General features: G+C 49.0%; 1 long non-coding RNA gene across 1 annotated transcript; it reads left to right on the plus strand.

Annotated features, from left to right (window-relative positions):
* Positions 1–383: 383 nt before the first annotated feature.
* Positions 384–21429, plus strand: LOC118498226. Its single transcript, XR_004900755.1, has 3 exons — positions 384–546; positions 10198–10204; positions 21419–21429. It is a non-coding gene; the product is annotated as an uncharacterized LOC118498226 (long non-coding RNA).
* Positions 21430–21440: the final 11 nt, after the last annotated feature.

Raw genomic sequence — 21440 nt, forward strand, 5'->3', positions numbered from 1 at the left:
GAGAACTCAGCAAGTGGAACTCAGCTCTGCAAGGCAGAGCAAGCGTCTCACTGAAAGGAGAAGGAAGGAAAACAGCTACAGGCTATACTCCCATCATTTCCACATATTTGCTTGGAACGGCCTTCCTGTTGCCCTTCAAGTTCATTCCAAATGTAGCAGCATCTAAATATGCCGACATCATAGCGTATTTAGGTGTTCCAGGGACACAGCTGCACCAAGCCACAGGCATGACTGAGCTGGAATACGTGTGCTTAATGGTGGGATTCTATGGCAAACTGAAGCTGGTAGGAAGTTAGGAAAAAACTCCTCAACACAATTTTATAAGACACTGTAAATGCTGAGGATGGGGGAAATGGGGATGAAGGGACATTAGTGGCCAGACAGCCCTGGAATCATTCCCAACAGAAGCAAGAATGTGTATGAAATGACCTCTCAGGGCCATTTCCACAAGACTGTCTCCCTATACCAGGGTTCCTCAACCTCAGCCCTATTGACATGTTGAACTGGACAGCTCTTCGTCATGCAGAGGGCTGCCCTGTGCATTGTGTACTCCAATAATACTCCACCTCCTGCTCCATGTGACAACCAAACATGTCTCCAGGTGTTCACCACATGTCCCCTGGGGGCAAAGCTGCCCCTGGCTGAGAACCACTGCCTTATACTAACAAATCACGTCTCACACAGGCAAGACCCCAGCCGTGGCCAAAGTGTAGTTGTCTACTTTAGAAAGGGCTCAGACAACGTAGCCTGGTCATTATCTCCTCGGGCATTCCCAAGCAAGCTGCCACCATGGGATCTGAGAAGTGGGAGGAGGTCCAGCTGGGGATGTTCTGTCTCCAGTTCCACAAAGCCCACCTCCTCCCAGATACGGTCCACATCAGAAGACAGATGATCAGAGAAACCCCCAGCTATCAAAAGTCGCTCCACATCCTAATTCACGTCAGGTGTTGAGTATACAAATTCCACGTACTTACCGTATTGTTAGGACTATAAGATGCACCTAAGTTTTAGAGGAAACTAGGAAAAAAATTTTTGAAGCAAAAAACGTGGTAAAATATTTAATAACATAAATAACATAACATTTCACCAAGGTAAATATAAACAGAACTCGACAGCAGCATTAACAACTATTATTCCTCCCAAATTTCAGGGGGAAAGGTGGGTCTTACAGTCCAAAAAATATGGGTAAATTTTTGGGGGAGGGAACAGACATCTCGGTCCCTCAAAACCTTGTTCAATGAACCATCCCAGCTCTTCCTTTTCCTCCACTCAACAACCTTGACCAGAATGTCACCTAGGATACCAATGCCCCCCCAAAAATCCACCAAAGCTCAGGTCTTGCTCTGCAGGCCCTTGAAAATCAAGGCTGGCACTCTAGTCAAGAGGCACGGAAGAATCCGCAGGCCAAGGAGAAGGAACTGAAGTGACAATTGCAGACATGTGAGGGAGGGACAGATGGAAGACCAAAACCAAGGGCAGTGGACCAGAGCAAAGTCTGGAAGGGGCAGAGCCAGGGAGATCCCCAGGGACAGGCCCACAAGCTTCCGGGCTACAGAAAGGGAAGGATCCTGTGTAACCACAGACTTGCCCAAGCAGAGATGACGCTGGCTGCGTTGCCGACTATAAATCTCATCCACTTGGGGCGGGGCTTGGCTCACTACAGGCCGCCCCCCACCAGCTACAGTTTTGCTAAATTTAGTGCTGTTCCCAAGTCACCCAAAGGACACCACTCTTCGTGTCCATTTCAGGTTCACCCGGGGACAGGCGCCAAGGAGCGGGACTTGTCAAGAAGAGATCTGCCCTCCTGTGACCTCTCCCTTCCCCACAGAAGCCAGGGGCCCAGGGGAGCAGAAGACGTGAGAAACCACAGTCAGAGGTCTCCAGGGCTCTGCAAGCAGGCTCTGGCCCACAGCGGCACTCAGAGAGAAAAGGGGGTGCAGGTTCAGGGGAACACACTCACTCGGCCCACCCCACTCCAACTAGGTTTCACTCTCTGGGAGTCACAGATGCTGCTGGGAGTGGTGATGTGGAGACACACTCTCAGGGCAGGCCTGGGAGAAGACCCCTCTGTTTGGGAGATAAAAATGTGTTTGATCAAATAGTTATAGGCACTAGAATTCAGAGGTGAAGACAGTGGCTTCTAAACCTGGTTGCACACTGAGACCACCCAGGAAGCTTCAAACACACCTGCCGCATTGTGAAACGCTGTATGGTGCCAGGTGGGTCCTGGGAATATCGCGGGGAACACTTTGTAAGGTATATGACTGTCTAATCACAATGCTGTACACCTGAAACCAATACAAAATAATACTAAAAGGAAACCGCAATTGAAAATTTAAAAAAAAAAGACTGCTGCCCAAGTCCCATCTCCCAAGACTGATGAGACTGGTCGAGGGTGTGATGTCATTGGCCCAGCTGTGGAAACCCCAATGCTGAGACAAGTTCAGAAGTAGTGGGCGAAAAGCATGGCTTCTACCACCAGGCTGCCATAGCAGGGAGAGGGGCAGAGGGGGACTTCTGACCCAAATGCTATGTGACCTTGGGCATGTTATTTAACCTTCTATGCCTCAGCTTCATCAACTGTGAAATGCACATGAATACGTAACACCCGCCTGAGAGTGAAGATCTAAGCGGGGATGTCCAAACCTTTAGCATCCCTGGGCCTCACTGGAAGAAAAGTTGTCGTGGGCCATGCATTAAATACACTGAGACATGTAATCACAAAAAAAAATCTCATGACGTTTTACGTAAATTTATGACTTTGTGTCGGGCCACATTCCTAGCCACCCTGGGCCCCAAGCGGCCCGTGGGGCGCAGGTTGGACACCCTGAATGAGACAATAAAGCACACAGAACAGTGATATGTAGGAAGAGTCACTACAAGTTAGGAATCATTGTCCCTGTTGTTATAACGATAAAGAGGAAGAGAGGAGAGCGGCAACCAAGAGCTGTCTCTGTGTTGTTCATGGACTAAGAGTCACTAGGATGGAAACTGGAACCTTTCCAACAAGTGGGAGGGGGAAAGAGGCTCCAGAGCCACCTCTGCTTAGGAGAAGGACCATCCATTCTCCCTTCCTCTGTTCACACTGTCCCTCCCACCTTCAACATCCTTCCCTCTCCCCATCCGTCTAGATCCCACCACTCAGGGCCTAGCGCTGGGCAACCCAGGGCTTCTCCCTTCTCGGGTCTCCAACAACACTTCCTGTGTGCCTATAACATTGGAACTATAGAATCTATAGAATCTAACTATAGAATCTGCTCTCCTGAACAGCTACCAGCTAAATAAGTACCTGCCTATGGGACAGATGAATGCTTTGCTATGTACTAGTCTGGTCTCCTTAAAGAGACAATGAGCAGTTTGGGGGAGGCCCTAATTCTCATGCTTCTCTTTGTCCCCTATAGCACCCAGCACCCTACTGGACACACAGGCCTTGATTAATGAAGACTTTTTGTGGAATGAAAACACGCACGTTGAGACAGCAGTGCTAACTGCACATCAGCAAGGAGCCAGGTTCAGTGCCCAGAAGAAGCAGGGTCAGCACCAAGGACCATGGGATTCTGGACTCTCTACCCCGTCATTATAAGGACAGGCCACCACTCCTTTCCATCCCTAGAGACCTACCCCACCCACCCACTTGGAGGGCAAAAGGAATGCTAGGCAGACAACTCGGCTCCCCAGCACCCTGCTATTCCCAGGCCTCGACAAGTGAGGCCACGTGTCTAGTCGCTTCTGCCACGAAGCCACCAACCCCCATGATTCCCTAAACCCAACTGCAGCAGCCAGGCAAAGCCGAAGTTGCCCACGTGGATGCCCAGAGCAGCTGGGCACCAACAGGCTGTAAGCCTCTTACAGATTAAAGGTCCTAATTTAAACCTCTACTTGAGGTAGGACAAGCGGGTCAGGGCTCACAGGCCAGTTGGCACAGCTGGTGGAAGGGGAAGCAGTGAGGATCCAAGAAAGACTCCTCTCCTTTTGGGGGAAGTTGAGCCAGGAGGTAACAGGTCGAAGTGGGGTCACCAAGAGGGATCTACCAGGAAATGCTCCCCGACTGCGTGAACACTAACGTCTCACCTGATGAACCTGAGACACAGAACAACAGGACAAGATATAAGTCGGAATGGCCTTCCTCTCCCTGCCCTGACCTGGGTACAGAAATAGCTAATAAAGTCAGGAAACAGGAGAGAGAAGAGGCGAGGTGCCAGATACACTGCACTCCAAGAGTCACACCTGGCAGTGACAGGAGGCGACCTCTGCTTCCAGGCCCCGGTGAGGTTCTCCTGCCTCTCTCCGCCAGCTCTCTGCAGCAGGACACACCAGGCGCAGGGGACACAGTGGGTGAGCAGCCGCATGCCAGCCTGGATCACGTTGGGAGAGCCTGACTCTGCTGCTCTTTAAAAAAAAAAAAAAACCCTCTCGCCACATCTGTCTCCACAGAAACGGCCTCTGGGGAAGTGGTTGGAACCTGCTGTCTACGCCAAGAGCAAAGAAATTCCTACAGGGGAGTTACTTAAACTCTTTGGACGCTGGCCCACAGTAAGAAATAAAGTTTATATGGTCACCCAGTACACGCATACATGAGCACTTGTGTATACGGAGATGTGTATATAACTGAAATAAAGCTTCCTGAAATCATATTCATCTTTACTACACACTATGCAATCCAGTATTTTCTATTGTAAGTTTTTTTAATGTTGGTCTCAACCCACTAAATTGATTTCACCCCCCATTAAGGTACCTGGACTTGCAGTTTGAACCCCAGTCTGGGGAGAGTAGGGGGGGCAGTTTTGCTTGAAAGAATTTTTAAAACACCCTCACAGACTAACCTCCCCACAAAGCAAAACTCCACAAGGCGCCCAAGTTGGGAGCCACAGCAAGGGGAGGAAGAGCTGATGTCTTCCTGCCCCCAGTAGTCCCCACACTTGTCCCCCACTGTGCTTGGGGTGCAGGAGCTCAGGGGCTCTGCCCTTCCACCTCCAGTGGTACGTCTGGTGTTGGCCAGCAAGAAACTCAGCCAGGCGCAGGGTGGAGTTTCAATCACCGCCCCTCCACCTCACTCATCCACTGGTTGAACTTGCCTACAGCACACAAAGGCAGGTGTGCCGGCGCTGTGCTGCCCACACTGGTCTTGTAAATCTCCAAACAGCCTATCTGTGTATCAGACGCACGACAAACTCCTAGAGAATAGGAAGTTTTGTTTCTTAATTAATTTTTTAAACTGAAGGCACACAGAACTCTTCATAGGAATTTTTGTGAGGACAGGAACAAAAACAATCCCATTTTAGACTATCCTCAACCCAGTCACTTGTACTTTCCCAAGCAGCCCGTGAGATCCAGCCACCTCCTCCTGCAGGCAGCCCTCCCTCATGCATCAGGACAGCTAAGCAGTTCTCCCAACCCTCCCCCATGGTGGCGTGAAACCCGAACAACTCCTGTGCACAAGCACTGTTCCCAGAAATGCAACACACTTCTTCCCTACCTCTGTAATTACTGCTTGGCTGAGTATCTCAGTTGGAAACCAGGTCACAGAAAGAAGATAGCATTCCATATTCTGAATTAGTAAAAGTTTTACAGATTCATTGTTCTCTATCTTGACGCAGGTACACTGTTTCGTTCCCTGATAAACACAGCAAACACTGGAGCTCTCCATTCACGCCAGTGCACAGAGGCTCCCCATTCTCCATGGCTTCTCCAAGCTCATCAGAGCCGCGACAGTGCCTGCCATTCACCAGTGCCCTTAAAACCTGGAAAGCCTACACAGCGAACACTCCTCTGAGTCAATCCCCAAAGACTCCAGGGGAGAACAACTGTCTGATCCCATTTTAAGAGCTGACAGCTCCCCTAGCCTATAGTGGGATCTGTAAATACTCTGATGGTAGATGCCGAGCCGTGCTGTTGTGGTTCTTTTTTTCTTGGAGAAAAAGACTATAGTTTCCTTGCCATTTCAAATGAGAACTGGCGTAAAAAGAGGTTAAGAACCACCAAAATCTAATTCTCAGGAATTTAGTTGGTCAAGGCCCTCCCGAGACCACCCTACGTTTGCAACACATGGCTCCTTCTGCCACATACACCCCCTAAGAGAATGCGGACCACCTTCTCCCAACGAGTCATTTCCTCCTTCATCCCCGGGCCACTGCACTGCACTTCTGAGTGGAGAAGTCCCACTCTTCCCACGCCCGACTGTTAGCAGACACGTATTTACTGAGCACCTGACAGAGACTATGCTGGCCTCTGAGGATGTGACAACAAGGCAGACGAGATGTTCTTGCATTCCAAAAGACACCCTCCAATTCCCAACTGTCCCTTGTGGCTAATACAACACTTTCCACACTCTCTCTGCATCCTTTTTTTTTCTGCTTTGTCTTTTGGCATGGGTGTCTGTCCCCCTCACTAGCCATAGCTCCCTGAGGACAGAGGCCACATCTTATTCACATTGGCACGCTCCTTCCTATCCCATCCCAATCCCCACTCCACCCAGAAGGACACAGAGCTTTTCACACAGGTGGCCCTGTACAAATGTGCTTCAACGAATGGATGCTGATTGGTTAGCTAGTGGTCTAAGCAGTGAAGACTGGTCCACTGGAGACAAGCCTTGCTCATCGAGCAGGATCCAGGGGACCCGCAGGATGGCCTCTATGCAGCAGAAAATGCACAGGGCCTCTGCCCAGCGAGCCACAGCCTGTGGCTGTTATCCCAGACGTTCATCTTTTAAATTGTGCTTCTGGTCACGGCAGCTGAAAAATAACCCCAAGGGAACGTATTCAGCTGACATGCCTCCTGGACTGTCAAGGTAGATGAAAAGTGTATTTGCACAAGCATTTTCAGCACACAGGTGAGCTAATGGAAGACATGCCACAATGCTTCAAAGACATATCACCTCTCTCTTTTAAACAGAGGTGGCTCCTGCAGCTGCCTGGGCCATCCCTCCCAGCAACCTCTGCCAGCTCGCTTCCAGAGCAGTGCCGAGGGCAGTCACCCACCTCCTCCAGCACATGGCAGTGCCTGCAGTAGATGCCATCTTTGCCACCTGTCCGATCCAGAACGAGGCATCAAGTTTGCAATGCTCTTTTCCCAAATGTCACCCGTGCTTTCAATACTACTAAAGATATGCTTCTAGAAGCCACTACAGAAATCTAGCTGCTGGACTTCACTGTCTAACAAATACAACTTTAAAGTACTGAGGTCAGAAAGTGGATCTATTCCCCAATACTCTTCAGTCGACAAATATTGGTCAAAGGCTGGCCTTGGAGGCAAGGTTAATATGGAAGAATTGATTAGAGCAACCACCACTGATGTAACAGGTAGAAGATCCATTAAGATGAAGAATTAGAATGTCTATTTATTTTTATTTAAAAAAAACTAAGTAAGCTTTAGTATTATTTAATATATGAACTGACACGGCACACTGCTTCAGTTTGTGGCAAGTAGCCTCCATCATTTAAGGGACACCTTGTGTCTGAGGAGGAGATCCAAAACGCACAGGACGAACCGTGGCTCCCCAGGGGTCTGCAGACTGTAGTAGTGTTTACACATGGCCAGTTCAGCACATTGAAGATAGCATCTTTGATGGATACAATAAATAAGTCGTAGTAATGAGAGACGAGCGAATCACCTGACCACACAGGTGCGGAAGACCCTGTGGCAAAGTTCCCCAAAGAGCTGCTTGACTCAAAGATTTTCTTTTTAACCAGAAAACAGGGCTCCAAAATTTGCTGACCTCTTCTGTGATGAATGCCTGTCAGTAGGATGCTACTTAAGGAATGTTTTTAAAGAAATGAGTAAATATTTAATCCATCCTTTTAAGGTAAAGGTGACATTTTAAAAATGGGTAAGAAAGCCTTTAGTTTTTGAAAGAGACGTGACAGAAAGAGCATTTCAGAAACAGGCACTTGGAAGTCATTTCCACCACTACGTGATGACAGTTCCAATTCAGTGCAAGGACGTCGTCCCTAAAATCCTGTGTCTATGCACACACTTAAGACAGCATCCTGGAGTGAAGGGGGGGAATGGGACAACTGTAATAGCATAATCAATAAAATATATTAATAAAATTTAAAAAATTAAAAATAAATAAAATCCTAAAAAAAAGAAACAAGAGATAGCATCCAAACAAAAAAAGAAGTCTCAGTGAAATGAATAAAACGCAGTGTTTCTGAAGTCATGAGTCCTTTTATACTATGAAGTGAACCCATAATAATGTCTTTATAAAGAGGTCTCTTTCAACATACCTTGACTTGAACCAGACCTTCAAACTGCTATACTGCAAAATATGACCCCAACGTATTGTGAAAAATGAAGTATATTTGATTGCATGTTCTTACTAAAAAAGAGTAATTCTTAACAGTTCATTCCATTTAACTCTTCAACATCTGCCTACCTCTTACTACTGCAGGGAACAAAAATGACAAAAACCCTGGCTCTCGTGGAGCTCACCTTCCAGTGAGGTAAGAGAAAATACAGGATGTAACAGAAACACACAGTATGTTATGTGACGACGGTGCTTTGGAGAAGGAACACTGTAGGGAAAGGGTGCAGGAAATGCTGCCGGCGGCAAGGCGTGGGGGGCGGGTGGGGCACTGAGAAGGTAGTATCTGAGCACAGACCCAGAGGAAGTAGGAGTCAGCTGTGGGGCTGTGTCAGGGAACGCAGTCCAAACAGAGGGAACAGGAGGCAGAAAGGCCCTAAGACAGGAAATGCCTAGTTTATCTGAGGAACAGCAAGGAGGCCAATCCGGCTGGACCCAGTGAAAAAAGGGAAGAGCAGCAGGAGACAGACACAGAAGTGAAGCAGGGCCAGACCATGCAGGCCTGCATTTCCGAGGTGGTAGCCAGCAGGCACATGAGCACATGAAACGCACCTACCCCAAAACGAGATGTGCTATGAGTGTAAGGCAGTAAGGTCAAAACCAAAACCAAGTAACACTTATCAGAAATGAAAATACAGGGACGGGCAAAAGTCAGGAAGGGCTCTGTGCCAAAGTGTGCTGGAGCACAGCGAGGAGACCTCAAGAACGTGTGACAACGACGGGCAGAAAACAGAGCATAAACAGGACCGCACCTAAGAGCGCTGTGCCCCGCGACACTCCTGCTGTAGAGCCTCTGTAACAATCATAGCCTGCTTGTCTTTTTCCATCTGAGCTGTGAACCTGTTTTCGCCTCCAGGGCACTCCCTGTACACTTCACGTATTTCTTACATATTGGGGTAAATACATTATTAAAGTAAATTCCACCTGTTTCTCTTTCCTTTTTTAATTTGGCTACCAGAAAATGTTAAATTACATATGTGGCTCTCATGGGTAACTCAGTTTGGGACATGTTAAGTATGAAATGTCTATTAACATCCAAGGTGAAATGTTAACCAGGCAGATGGAAACCAGTCTGGTCTACAGTTCAGGCGAGAGGCTGGGCTTGGTACAAATAACTGAGGGTCATCAAATGTAGATTTCTTTAACTTTTCATTCTGGAAAATTTCAAATATAAATAAAATTAGAGGCAGCGTAATTAATCCCCAGGTACCCATCACCTAGCTTCAACCCTTATCAACCCAAGGTCAAGCTTCGTTATTTCCCAGGATGACTTTGAAAGAAACTCTATGCATCATTCATCTATTCTAGGTGGTATGTAAAGCCTTAGGAGAGAGTCCCAAAAAGGGAGAGAGAAGATGAAGAGGGGGTGCCCTGGGACCTTCTAATGTTTAGAGGTCAAAGAGATGAGACGCTGAGAAGGAACAGCCAATAGGATGGGCAGAAAACCAGAAGCAGGTGTCCTGAAACCACGTGAAGAAAAAGCTTCAAAGAAAAGGGTATGACCAGCTGGGTCCAATACTGCGGAAGCTCCTATGAGGAAGAGGAAGAGGTGACCAGCAGATTTAACACCATGGAAGTCACTACTAGCCTTGTCTCGAGCACTTTCCTCCAGAGTGGTGGGGAAGACAGCAAGGGACAAAAACTCTTTAAGGGACAGAGAAATGGCCAGCAGTTGAAGTCAAAGAAGGCTTTTGTCAGATGATAACAGTAGCGTACAGAAATGATCCAGTAGAGAAGAGGAAACTAGTATGTGAGGAGGAGAGGGGAGCCCTCAAACAGCTGCTGAGTGTGGAAGGACGGGGCTGCCCTCAGGCTGGACTTTAATGTTTACCTGGGAAAAGGCAGAGAATATCCCATATCACAACCTTTTGTGTGTGTGTGCTTTTATAATGTAGATAATGTGTCAGTAGAGCTATGCTATGCATAAATTATAAATACACACACATACACAAGGGGATTTCTCAAAAGTTTTAACCAATTCCTGGTCAGGGCACACATCTAGGTTGTGGGTTCAATCCCCAGTCAGGGCACATATGGGAGGCAACCAACTGCTGTTTGTCTTTCACATTAATCTCTTTAAAAAAAAAAAAAAAAAAAAGAAGATGCCCTGGCCAGTGTGGCTCAGTTGATGGGAGTGTCATCCTGTAAGCCGAAAGGTCATAGGTTTACTTCCTGGTCAGGGCACATGCCTGGGCTGCAGGTTCAGTCCTTGGTCAGGGTGCGTACAAGAGGTAACTGGTTGATGTTACTCTCACATTGATATTCTCTCTCTCCCTCACTTCCTCCCTCTAAAAGCAATGGAAAAAATATCCTTTGGTAAGGATAAGAAATAAACAGATAAATAATCTTTAAAAAAAAGATTCAGACGCTATAATCCAGAAATTGCAATACAGCTGCATTTGAACTGCAAATGAAAAAAAAATACAACAGAAATCATGATCCATTATCAAAATCAGAGTGTCACAGGGACCAAATATGAGTCTGATTATTTATTTACATAGAGAAATGTAAATTACTTAATAGTTTTATTAGCAAGGGAGGCCTGAATTGCACCATCAGATTCTGCTACTGAGACAGCACGGTTACCCAACACTGTTCTGCTTGGCAAAGACCAGCAAATCGAGAAAGGGGGCCTCACCAGGCGAGGTAGCCTATTCAGAGCAGGCAGAGCCCCAAACCAACCTGAAGTGTCCACAGGGACACAGAAACACCCAAGCTGCTCAGAGAGCCTGTCAGTGCCACTGGCGTGTGCTGAGCCCTGGAACAGCTCGGGGCACCTTTGAGATGTTTTCGTTCTGCTTCCCTAGAATCCGGCAGCTAAGGAAGCTCTCCATTTTAACTTGCTCAGCTAGAAAGACTCAACCCAAAGTGGCTTGCGTAAATGGACAGACACAGCCAGTCAATGACACTGCGAAAATCCCGGTCACACGGGCAGGAAACGGAGGCCTGCCACAGAAGCCACCCTGAACATTCCAGGGGCACCCCTTACCGACCACATGAAACAACAGCAAGAGAACATGAACACGAAGTCCTAGAATGTGGTAGACCTTTCGGCACAGCAACGACGGTCATGGTCACCCAGCGTTGGGGGAAGAGACAACCAGCAGACCCACAGCTGCTCTAACACGGCCAGACTGGAAGTTCCAGCACCGCAGGGCCCTGTCTGGTTTTTCAAAGCCACGTGCCCAGTGCCTGGCACAGAGCAGGCTCTCAAGAAATATGTATTAAAGGAAGAAAAAAAATGACTAGTTACATTAAACTACAAAGACAAGGTATAATGAAGAGTGCTCAAAAATCACAAAATGGTTCAGAGAGACTCAGGAAAACTGGTGACGGCAGCTGACCGGAGAGAGAGGGCGGCAGCCACATTAACATAAAAGGCAGAACTGCAAAACATAAATTCTTTTAAGAACGACCATAATCCTCATTGACAGAGACCGAGATTAATCATCAACCAAAGGAAACGTGCGAATCTTGTGTGTAGCCTGATTCAAACAAAACCAACTATTAAAAAAATTGAGACAAGCAGGAAAATTTAAATACTGTTGGGTGACTGGTGATATTTAGAAAACACAGTGCTTCTGCAAGGGGCAATACTACTACTGGGGTTATGTCATTAAAGGGTATTGCGTTTTGGAGACACACAAAGGAGTATTTATGATGAAATCAATGCCTGGGATTTGCTATAAAATGCTGTCAGAAGGGAGTAAGAAATAAAGTTGGGGGGGCACAGACGAGGCGAGAGAGCTACGTGTTGATACGTTGAAGCTGAGGGATGGAAATACTGAAGTTTCTTACACTAACTCTTTCTACCTTCATATAGATGTGAAATTTCCCACAGTAGGAATATTTTTTTTAAAGTAACCATAATCTCAAGCTGCAGTTAATTCCCTTGCACCTGCCCCACTGCAGGGCACAGTCATTTCCAAGGAGACCTGTGGACAGAGCTGAGGGTCCTGTCTTTTCTTTGTCACTGCCATCGCCTTCACCTGGGACTCACCTGCCCCGTTCTGCTTTTACTCGCAGCCTGGAGACTCCTCTGTGGGTTCTAGGTTGTTCCACCATAAATATCTTTGCTACAAATCTTTTCCCTGTACTACTAATTGGCCATAAGACAATTTCACCACAAAAGATAAGAAAACTGGTTGACAGTTCGGTTTACATTTGACAGACTTCATGTACTTAACCTAATTGTCAATGTGGTTTCACTTCTCTATGGACGAAGTGCTCACAGTTACTCCAATTTTTACATTATAAAAACCTCAGCCCTCGTAATAGTCTGCACAGCGATGAGGAGGCACGGTGGTCTTAAAATAGCGGATGACGATAACTACATATAAAGCAGACTGCGAAGCTCCGAGTAAGGCCAGACTGCACACTCTACCAGAAAATGATCACAGATCAGTTCGTGAATCCTTCAGGGAGCCCAGAGAGCCCTCCCATCCACCAAAACCAAAAGTTCACCATGTTATGCAAATACGAACGAGGCGGCTGCTAATTCACAACAGTCTTCCCAAGCATTCATTATCGATTCTTTAGTTGGAAACTTGACACCTCTTTTAATGAAGGAGGAAGAAATTTTACTGGAAAAGAGAAAAAGTGCCACCCTGAGACAAATCAACAAGGAAAAAAAGAAAATGTAAAGTACTATGAATGGAAAACTTCGAAGACAATACATTTTCATTTTCCACAATGAAATCTTCTTAATTTTGTTATTAATTTGTTCATGTTGCATTATATCCTTTTAAATGTTCCTCTTTTATTTTTTGTTCTTTTATATTTTATAATGAAACTGCCCATTAGTTCCAGGCAAACGTGCTCGGGGTGAGGTGTTGATGATGAAACGACCAGAGGCAGCCTCTGTCTCCCCTCACGCCCCAGTCTCGCCTTCCCTGACACTGGCTGGTTCTTCTGTCTTCCCCAGCCCTCTGCTTTATCCAATGACATGGGTGCCACCAACACACCTCCTTGTACTGGGTCATTCATTCTCCTCCTCTTCATTGTCCTCATGCCAGAGGATTCTCTCGCTCCCACCTGGGGTCAATCTTTCTTACCCTTTTCTTTTTAATGGCACTCGCATCACCAGCACGTCCAGGTGCGTCCCATCCCCTCGAATGTGTCACACATGCTGCCGTGAGCTCCTCTCTTCCTCCACCCACCTCCTCAGACCCCTCCTGCTTGTTTCCAGAGCAGACCAAGCAGGGATGGGTGGTCCTTAAACATCTGTGTGCCTACTACCCAGTGTCAAGCACAGCACCCACACTGGGTGGCAGCAATGAACAGGACGGGTGAAGACATGCGTGCTTGAAGCTTAGGCTAGTGCAGATCGTCTTCTAATTGGATCAACTGCCCCTATACCTTCCAGACCAGCCTATGAACCCTTTATTTACTCTGTCCTCCCTGCATCACACAGCGTGGGACACACAGCAGATCCTTAACCAATATTGGGTAAATGACTGATTCTCCAAGTCAGTGCCCTGGTCTCCACATCAGTGCAGCAGGAGGTCACCCTAAACTCTACAAAGAAAGGTATTCAGAGAGCAGTTTTGAAGAGGGCCTTTCCCCACCCACCCCCCTTGATGGCTGATGGTCTCTGGGGAAATGTAGGGGAGGTTCGTGTTAAGTAAGACTCCTAGCACGAGGCTTACCATTACCAGCTAAAAGCGACTCCAAGTGTGCTTAGCTGCTGTTCTTCTTTGCTATTCTGGGTTGTCTGCTCCCTCCTCGCTCTGCCAGCCTCCTCCCTTCCAACTGCAATGGTAACAAACCTCAGGCACCCACCCCCCGACGCCCGCTGCTCCCAGCACGGTTTCCCTTTGCCACCAAAGGGCCTCACTTCCCAGCTGAGCCCTGAACAGAAGCAAGCAGATTGTTGTGCTGCGGTTTTGTAAAAGCAAGAGCTTTAAATCAGTCCTGTTCCTGCCAGGAGTTTCTCCAAGACTCCAGCTTGAGGACCAGTCAAAAAAGGTGGAAGCCAGGACACAAGGGGACTCCACAAAGGCTGGTTACAAGGATAGTGAGTAGAGATTCTGGCCCCAAGCCAACACAGACACACACCCCACCAACTCCAAGCCGCAGGGCCTCGTTCCCAGAGTGGACAAGCGCCAGGTTCAGGCCGACACACCAGGCTGGGTTGCAAGCCCTCGCCGCAGCTGCATCTCCAGGGCCTTGGCACTAAAGAGACAACGAGGCCGGAAGTGACAGAGGAAAGACATCAAGAAAAACATGCTGCTGGACTCAGCAGAACCAGTGACCCTCTCCTTCTCCTTACTGGAGACTGGGTTTGGGTTGGTCCATTCTCTGCAGGGTCCTGGGAAATGAGAGAGAAAGGCCACCTAGTCACACTAAGGCCATACCCCACCCCTGTGAGGAATTTAGGCCTCCAGGCCCAAAGAAGTGTGTGTGGAGGAGGTTGGGGTGACACCTTCTGGGTTCCAGAGATAGGACTGAAAATGAAAGGGGTTCCCCAGATCCCAGACACTGTCCTTGGGCAGACTCCAGAAACCTATTGTCTCAACGGTCACACCATCCCCTCATGGGATCCCCAAAGCAGACCTAGGGCAGACTCTTCAAGAACTCTAGGAATCTGAACCAGCCATAGTAAGTATCCCCAGTGAAGATGCAAGCACTTTCATGGTGGTGGATGGCAGCGCTGGCAACCATTTCTTAAAGGGTAAGATAGTAAATAGTTTAGGCCTGCAGGTCATATGGTCTCTGTTCCAACTACAGTAAGTCCTCACTTAAAGTCACGGGTAGGTTCTTAGAAGCTACGACTTCAACCAAAATGATGTGTAACAAAACCGATTTCATAATAGGCTTATTAATATAAATAAGAGTTAATTCCTAAGACTTATTTCTGGTCACAATATCATTACCAAACTTTAAAGACCCAAAACACTTCTAATATTAAACATTGAAATAAGTGTGAGGTATGCATACATTCAAGAAAGATGAATAAAAACAAGAAAGATCATTATTTTTCAACCTGCTTATTCTCATCCAGGGTCATGGGTGACAGGAGCCTCTCCCAGAAGCTCAGGGAGCAAGGCGGGACCCCACCCTGGACAGGATGCCCTTCCACTGCAGGGCCACTCACACCCACACACACTCAGAGTGGGACAATTCAGACACACCAGTCCACCTAAGGGTCACATCTCTGGGAGGTGGGAGGAAACTGGAGCACTGAGAAAACCCACGCAGACAGGGGGAGAATGTGCAAAGTCCACACAGGCAGTGGCCCCAGCTAGGAATTGATTTTTTTTTATCCTCAACGATGTTATGATAGAAACAACATTGAAGAAAACGTTACTAGAGGACCTGCTATACTCAACTACACCAAAGTAGCATGAAAGCAGTCACAGACAAATAAACCATCGGCATGTCCGTGTCCCAATAAAACTTTATTTACAAAACCAGGCATCTGGCCCACAGGTTGTAGTAGTTCGCCAACTCCTGATCTTGTTTTTCCATTTCCAAATCCCAAGAGGAATAGAGGTCACCTTCCACCTGGAGGGCTCCCGCCCACCCTGGAGATGGGGCCCTACCTGGGGACCAGGCCTCCATTTCTGCTACTCCCTCTCACAAGACACCAAAGAAATTCGGGCTGCTTGGTGGAAAAGAAACGCCTGGCTTACACCAGAAACCTGAGCTAAGGAGTTATAATAAAAGCTTTGGACATCAAATCCAAAGGTTTTAAAGCTGGAAATAACTGGACCTCCTACACCAGGCACTAAGGTTTGGAAAAGGAAGTGACTTGCCCAAGATCATGCAGCTGGCCAAGGCCTCCTGACTGTCAGGTGCTCTTACTCCTCTGGAGCAGTGACTTTCAACCTGTCTTTTCTCACGGCACACATAAACTAATTGCTAAAATTCTGTGGCATGCCAAAAAAATATACTTTCACTGATATGACAAAAAATAGGTATAACTTTGATTTACAAAAAAATCAGTAGTAATTACCTACCCTTTTTGCTCCATTTAAAAAAAAATCAGGCACCTATACTTATTTATCTACAAGGACTTCTGGTACCGAGAATTAACCAATCAGATACTTTATTATGCAACATGACCAATAAGATACAACTCCATTACATGACCTATAGATGTATGGTTCAAGACAGAGCATTCCCACCGGATAGCTACTGTTGTGTTGATTGTTGTCATTTTTTTAAATTTGACAATCTAAGGGAAAAGAGGTCAGCGTCCCTCACTAAATAGTCAGGTATTACATGTTTTAAAAATTCTTGTGGCACCCCAAGAATGGTGACTGAAAAAGAACCAGAACCAACAGCCTTGCTGGTGGAGACCACGTGCAGAGACCTATGACGCGTCTCTACACCACATCCTGGGGACTCTCCGTGATTTCTAAGTGAACGGTAGAGCAAAGGTCAAGGAGAGAGGCTGGAGTGGGTAATTTTATGTATCTTTCCAGGACATATCCTCCTGGTCACAGTTGTTAAGGAAAAGAAAACTTAAACAGAAACCTCAACTTCAAAAGGGGGTGTGGCTTGGTAGAAAGCGTAGGTGTGTGTTCCTGAGCAGAAACGGGTCCAGCAGTCCGGGCGGGCCCTGGGACGGCAAACAAGTACAGGACACACAGCCTCACCCAATGCGGGCCGATGCCCCAGGCCCTGGGATCTCTCTCTGTGATGTCTTCTCAGCAACCTCACACCTTCAAGGCTTCACAACGATTTCCTCCAAATCTCCTTCCAGAATTGACTTCCCTTGCAAATTTATTTGCCTGACCATAAGCATATCTGTCCGGACACCCTGCCATCGTCTTGAAGGCAACACGTCTAAAACCAAAACAAACGTGACTCCACCAAAGAAGTTTGAACCCTGATTTTTCTATTTCTCTCAATCACTAAGTGGCTCTCTGAACTACCTCTTCCTCTGCATCCCCATAGGCCCCACCTCACCCATCATTCCAGTCTGGTATACTGCCAGTCTTCTGCCTGGGGCCGAGTCTAAGCTTGAAACAAGGCCAGGCTGATCTTCCCCCATATTCCCATCCTCCTCTTCAAGGTCAAGGTGCAGTCCTTGATCTGTCTTCCCAGCTCCTAGAACCTGACCTAACATGGCAGGTACCCAACAAATGATGAATGACTGAATCCTAGCTTTCATCAGGAGCCATGACCACACCAGAAACCTCAGGGCTTTCCTATTCCTACTACCGTGAGCCCAGACTGCCAGGCTCCGCAGGCCTCCATCTTCCCACCCGCCCTTCCCAGCCACAGCTCCCACCATCTCAGAAACAAGCTCCATCCAGCTGATGGATGCCTGACCCTCCTCATGTGCCCGTCATCCCTGCATCCACATCTCTGCCCACGCTCTGCTCGCCGGCTCTGCAATGACGTCCACACCCTTCCCCCTCCATCCACTCCAACTCCTACACAACTGCCCAGCTCTGGGGGAGACAGGGGATGCGGGAAGTGGGGAGATCATTTTTAAAAATTGGGGAAAGAGGGTATGACGAGGATATGCTGAGGTCTCTGATCTCTGGAGCCATCACCCACCCAATGGGTCACAGGCGATTAGAGAAGGCAGAGGCAGGAGGAGGAGCCAGATTTTTCCACTGAACGAAAGGCATGATTTTCATCACTGCTTCTGTTGCCCTGGTAACCAGGGACAGCCCAGTGGAGAGTACAGTAAAAGAACACCATGTTTATCTTTGCTTTCTGATCCACTTCCCTGTACACCCTTCCCTGACTTTTCCCCAGCCCCAAGGCCTGCACCAAATTTCTTATAATGCCACCACTATCCTTCTAGTCACTCTTGCTCAAAACCTCAAAGGCAAAGCTAATTTCTGCCTCTCTTTCTCCAACACTGTGAACCACATATTCTTCCTCTGCAACATTCTGAGGGTCACCACACCCATCTGCCATGCCAGGGGGGCCCAAGAACAAAAAGCTGACCTCAAAGCACAAGAGTGGCATCCATTCCACCTGACAGTCCCTGGGGCAACAGGAACTGGAGAACAAGAAGGTGAGGAAGCCTGCCCAGCCAACCCCTCTTCCTCAGCCCCAGGCAGCTGGTGTGGAGTGGGCACCTGTGCTCCATTCCCCCTCCTGTGCCCGAGACCAGGAGAAAAGCCAGGTCGGATTGAGAACAGAGGGAGTATATCCACCCACAAGCTTCCACAGATCCTGCCTCCCCCATGGACACGGTGTCTGTGTGACCTGAGAGCGGAGACAGAGTACTTGCCCTGGGAGATTATATAAGCGTTATATAACATGGTGGCACCAATAAGCACATAGCGCCAGGGACAGGCCAGGGGTGGAACCAAACCCAAGGGGCTGGAAGTAACAGCCCTCTTACCACCAATGCCAAAGCAACACCAGGCCCTGGCTGCCCCAGCCCTGTCTATACCTGCTCCTTCCACCCCAGACGACACAGAGAGAGACTTGCCTGGCTCTGCATTCTTCTTCCCACGCTGGGCAACAGGGAGGGGCCGTGGCACCATCACCACCCTGGCCCATGGCAGTCTCTATCCATTCAGCCTAAGGTGGCCAGGCTGCCCTTCCCACAGGGGAGCAGCAAAGGGGCCATAGGCAGGGGAGGGGGTGTGAGTCGGCAGCCCCCTCCTCTCTGTCCTTGCACTAGGATGGGTTTGTTTGGGGAAAAGTGCTGCAGCAGCTCCAGGATTGGCTGGGCCAGCCGTCCCTCTGTCCCTCTGTTCTGTCATTTGCCGTTCCTCTAAAACACAAAACAAATCGAAAGGGAAAGAAAAAAAATTGTACACATTTGGCAAATGATGAATCCCAAATTTTGGTCTATGGCTACAAATAAAGCTAAAAGGAGGGGGACTTAAGGACATTACCCAATTTCCATAAGCCCCCATTTCCCACCATATCTTGACCAACCCACCACCTATGGACTTGGGGCTGTAGGCCTGGAGGTTCCCCCTGGCCTCCCTTATCCCCTCCCTCTCCCTCAGCCCCTATCTTCAGAGCTAGCTCTATTGCTAGAGCTTGAATCTACGGCATTCCCGCCTCCCTACCCCAAGTCTCAGTACAGTGCTCTGAGTATGGGGCTCCCGGATATGCACGCAGGAGCAGGGCAGCTGGCTTGGGCAGTTCGGGGCAATTCTAGGACAGATCTTAATCAAACTCCTCCACCCTCACCACCACACCCACTTTATTATTATTTTGGGGGGCGGGAGGGGGTGCCGGACAGAGACAGAGCCAAACGGCATTTCCCGCAGCGCCTGCCCTCTCCCGCCGAGCTAAGCCTCTGGCCTTCCCGCCTCCTCTTCCACACGCACCTCTGCGCCCCCTGAAGAAGGGGGGAGAGAGAAATACGCATTAGTATCACGAGCGCTTTGCGCACCATCCCTCGCCCCCTCAACCACCTGTCTCTGCGCTCTCCATCCCCCACAGCCTTCCACAACTCCGGGCGCCCCCTCTGCAGCAAAGGGGCACCACGCCCACTGCGGAGCGGAGCAACGCAAGGTGGGGACTGGGTAGGGGCTCTCGGGCCGCCCCAGGGGGCTGTCCCTCCACCTCCCCCGCCCTACTGGCCCCGGCCCCAGAGGCGGGGGACCGCCCGAGGCTCCCCGGGCCCGGATCCACATCCCCCACGCGGCGAGGGCTGCCGCGCCCGGACGCCGCGCCGCAGCGGGGGTGGGGCACGGCCAGAGCACAGCCCGGCCAGGAGCATCGCCCCCAGGGGCCCACCCCTGCCCCGGGGCTCTACGAGCCCGCCAGCAGGCCCAGCCCGCGGGGCACACATCCACCTGACCGAAGCTCTGCTCTCACCTCCTGCAGCGGCTTCCTTCCTGGGGTACTGCGCCACCCGCGCGGCCGTCCCGCGAGCGCCCCACGGGAGGTGCGAGATGCGCAGCCGCTGCGGACGCCAGCCCCACCGCCGCCGCTGCCCCGGCGTGTGAGCTCAGCCCGCTCGCGCGCCCGCGCTTCCCACGCTCGGCGACCGGCGCCGCGCCACCCAGCGGCCGCGGTTGGGCACGGCACGCTGGCGTCCGGGAAAATCTGACGCAGCCTAGCCGACTGATTTGGACATTCCCAGAACTTGACTATTGGTTTGCTGCGGGGTGGAGAACGTACTGGCCGTTCTGACCATCTCCAGCCTTAGGACAGAACGTCTCCCACCCACCTTGTCTCTAAAGGAGATTCCCTGATTCCCTCCACCACTTCCTTCGACCTTGCTTCCATGTCTCTCTCAGGGCAATGGAGACTGGTGAGGGTGGTGACTACTCTTGTAAAATTGGGGTGGGGGTCAGGTGTGGGCAAAGGGCAGGAAACTGGGGAAGCTGGCATTCCAAGGCCTCCTTGGTCCTGTCTAGAAATATGAGGTATGCACAGGTCACTTCCCCGGACAGCATTACTTTTTAAGTGTCAGCCCACCTGTAAATTCTAATTTGGGAGATTTAGAGTATTGTTTTTTAAACTTTTTTTTTTCAGATGTATACCCTTTGAGAACTGGAAAAGGGCTGTGGGCCCGCTCTCCAGGAAAGTGCACATGCATACATCAGTACAATTTTGCAAAGTCAGAATTCTCACAGCTCAAAGCTCCATGGCCCCCAGCCTAAGAACTCCTTCTCTGCAGATACCCTCAAATGGCAGGAGACTAAGCTGGTGATTACCTGAATCTGTTGCCATCTTTGCTCATGCTGTTTCCTCCTTCAGGAACTTCTCTTCCATACCCCAGTCCTGCATTTCTGCCTATAGAAACACCACCTCTCCTTTAAGACCAGCTCTCAGCCTTTTCCTCCCTGATTTTCCCACTCAGGACGCCATCTATGACCTGGTTTTCTGGGAGCATGTTCTTTATGCCATTTAAGTCTATTAACGCTATACATGAGGACCTATAGCTATTTTTGTGGTTGGTTTTCTTATTGCTTCTTCAAGATTATAAACTCTTTTAAGGTCAGTTTCCCCCTCTGCAGCTACTAACATGCATTACATGGTATACCCTTGACAAAAAGCTCTTAAATACTCAAAGGAAGTTGGGGTGCAAAAACAGGAGGTCCACAGGAGGCCCAGGGAGATGAATGCCTTTATTTGAGAGGGACCCAACACCCTTCCCCTGCCTCGATGCCCCACCACCACCGTCTACCCACCACAGGCACAACTTGGCAACTGGCAAACAGAAGTCTCAAGTTGGCAGCATCTTTTTATGCAT

This window comes from Phyllostomus discolor, chromosome 14, assembly GCF_004126475.2.
Source record: "Phyllostomus discolor isolate MPI-MPIP mPhyDis1 chromosome 14, mPhyDis1.pri.v3, whole genome shotgun sequence".
In the NCBI taxonomy this organism is placed as follows: Eukaryota; Metazoa; Chordata; class Mammalia; order Chiroptera; family Phyllostomidae; genus Phyllostomus; species Phyllostomus discolor.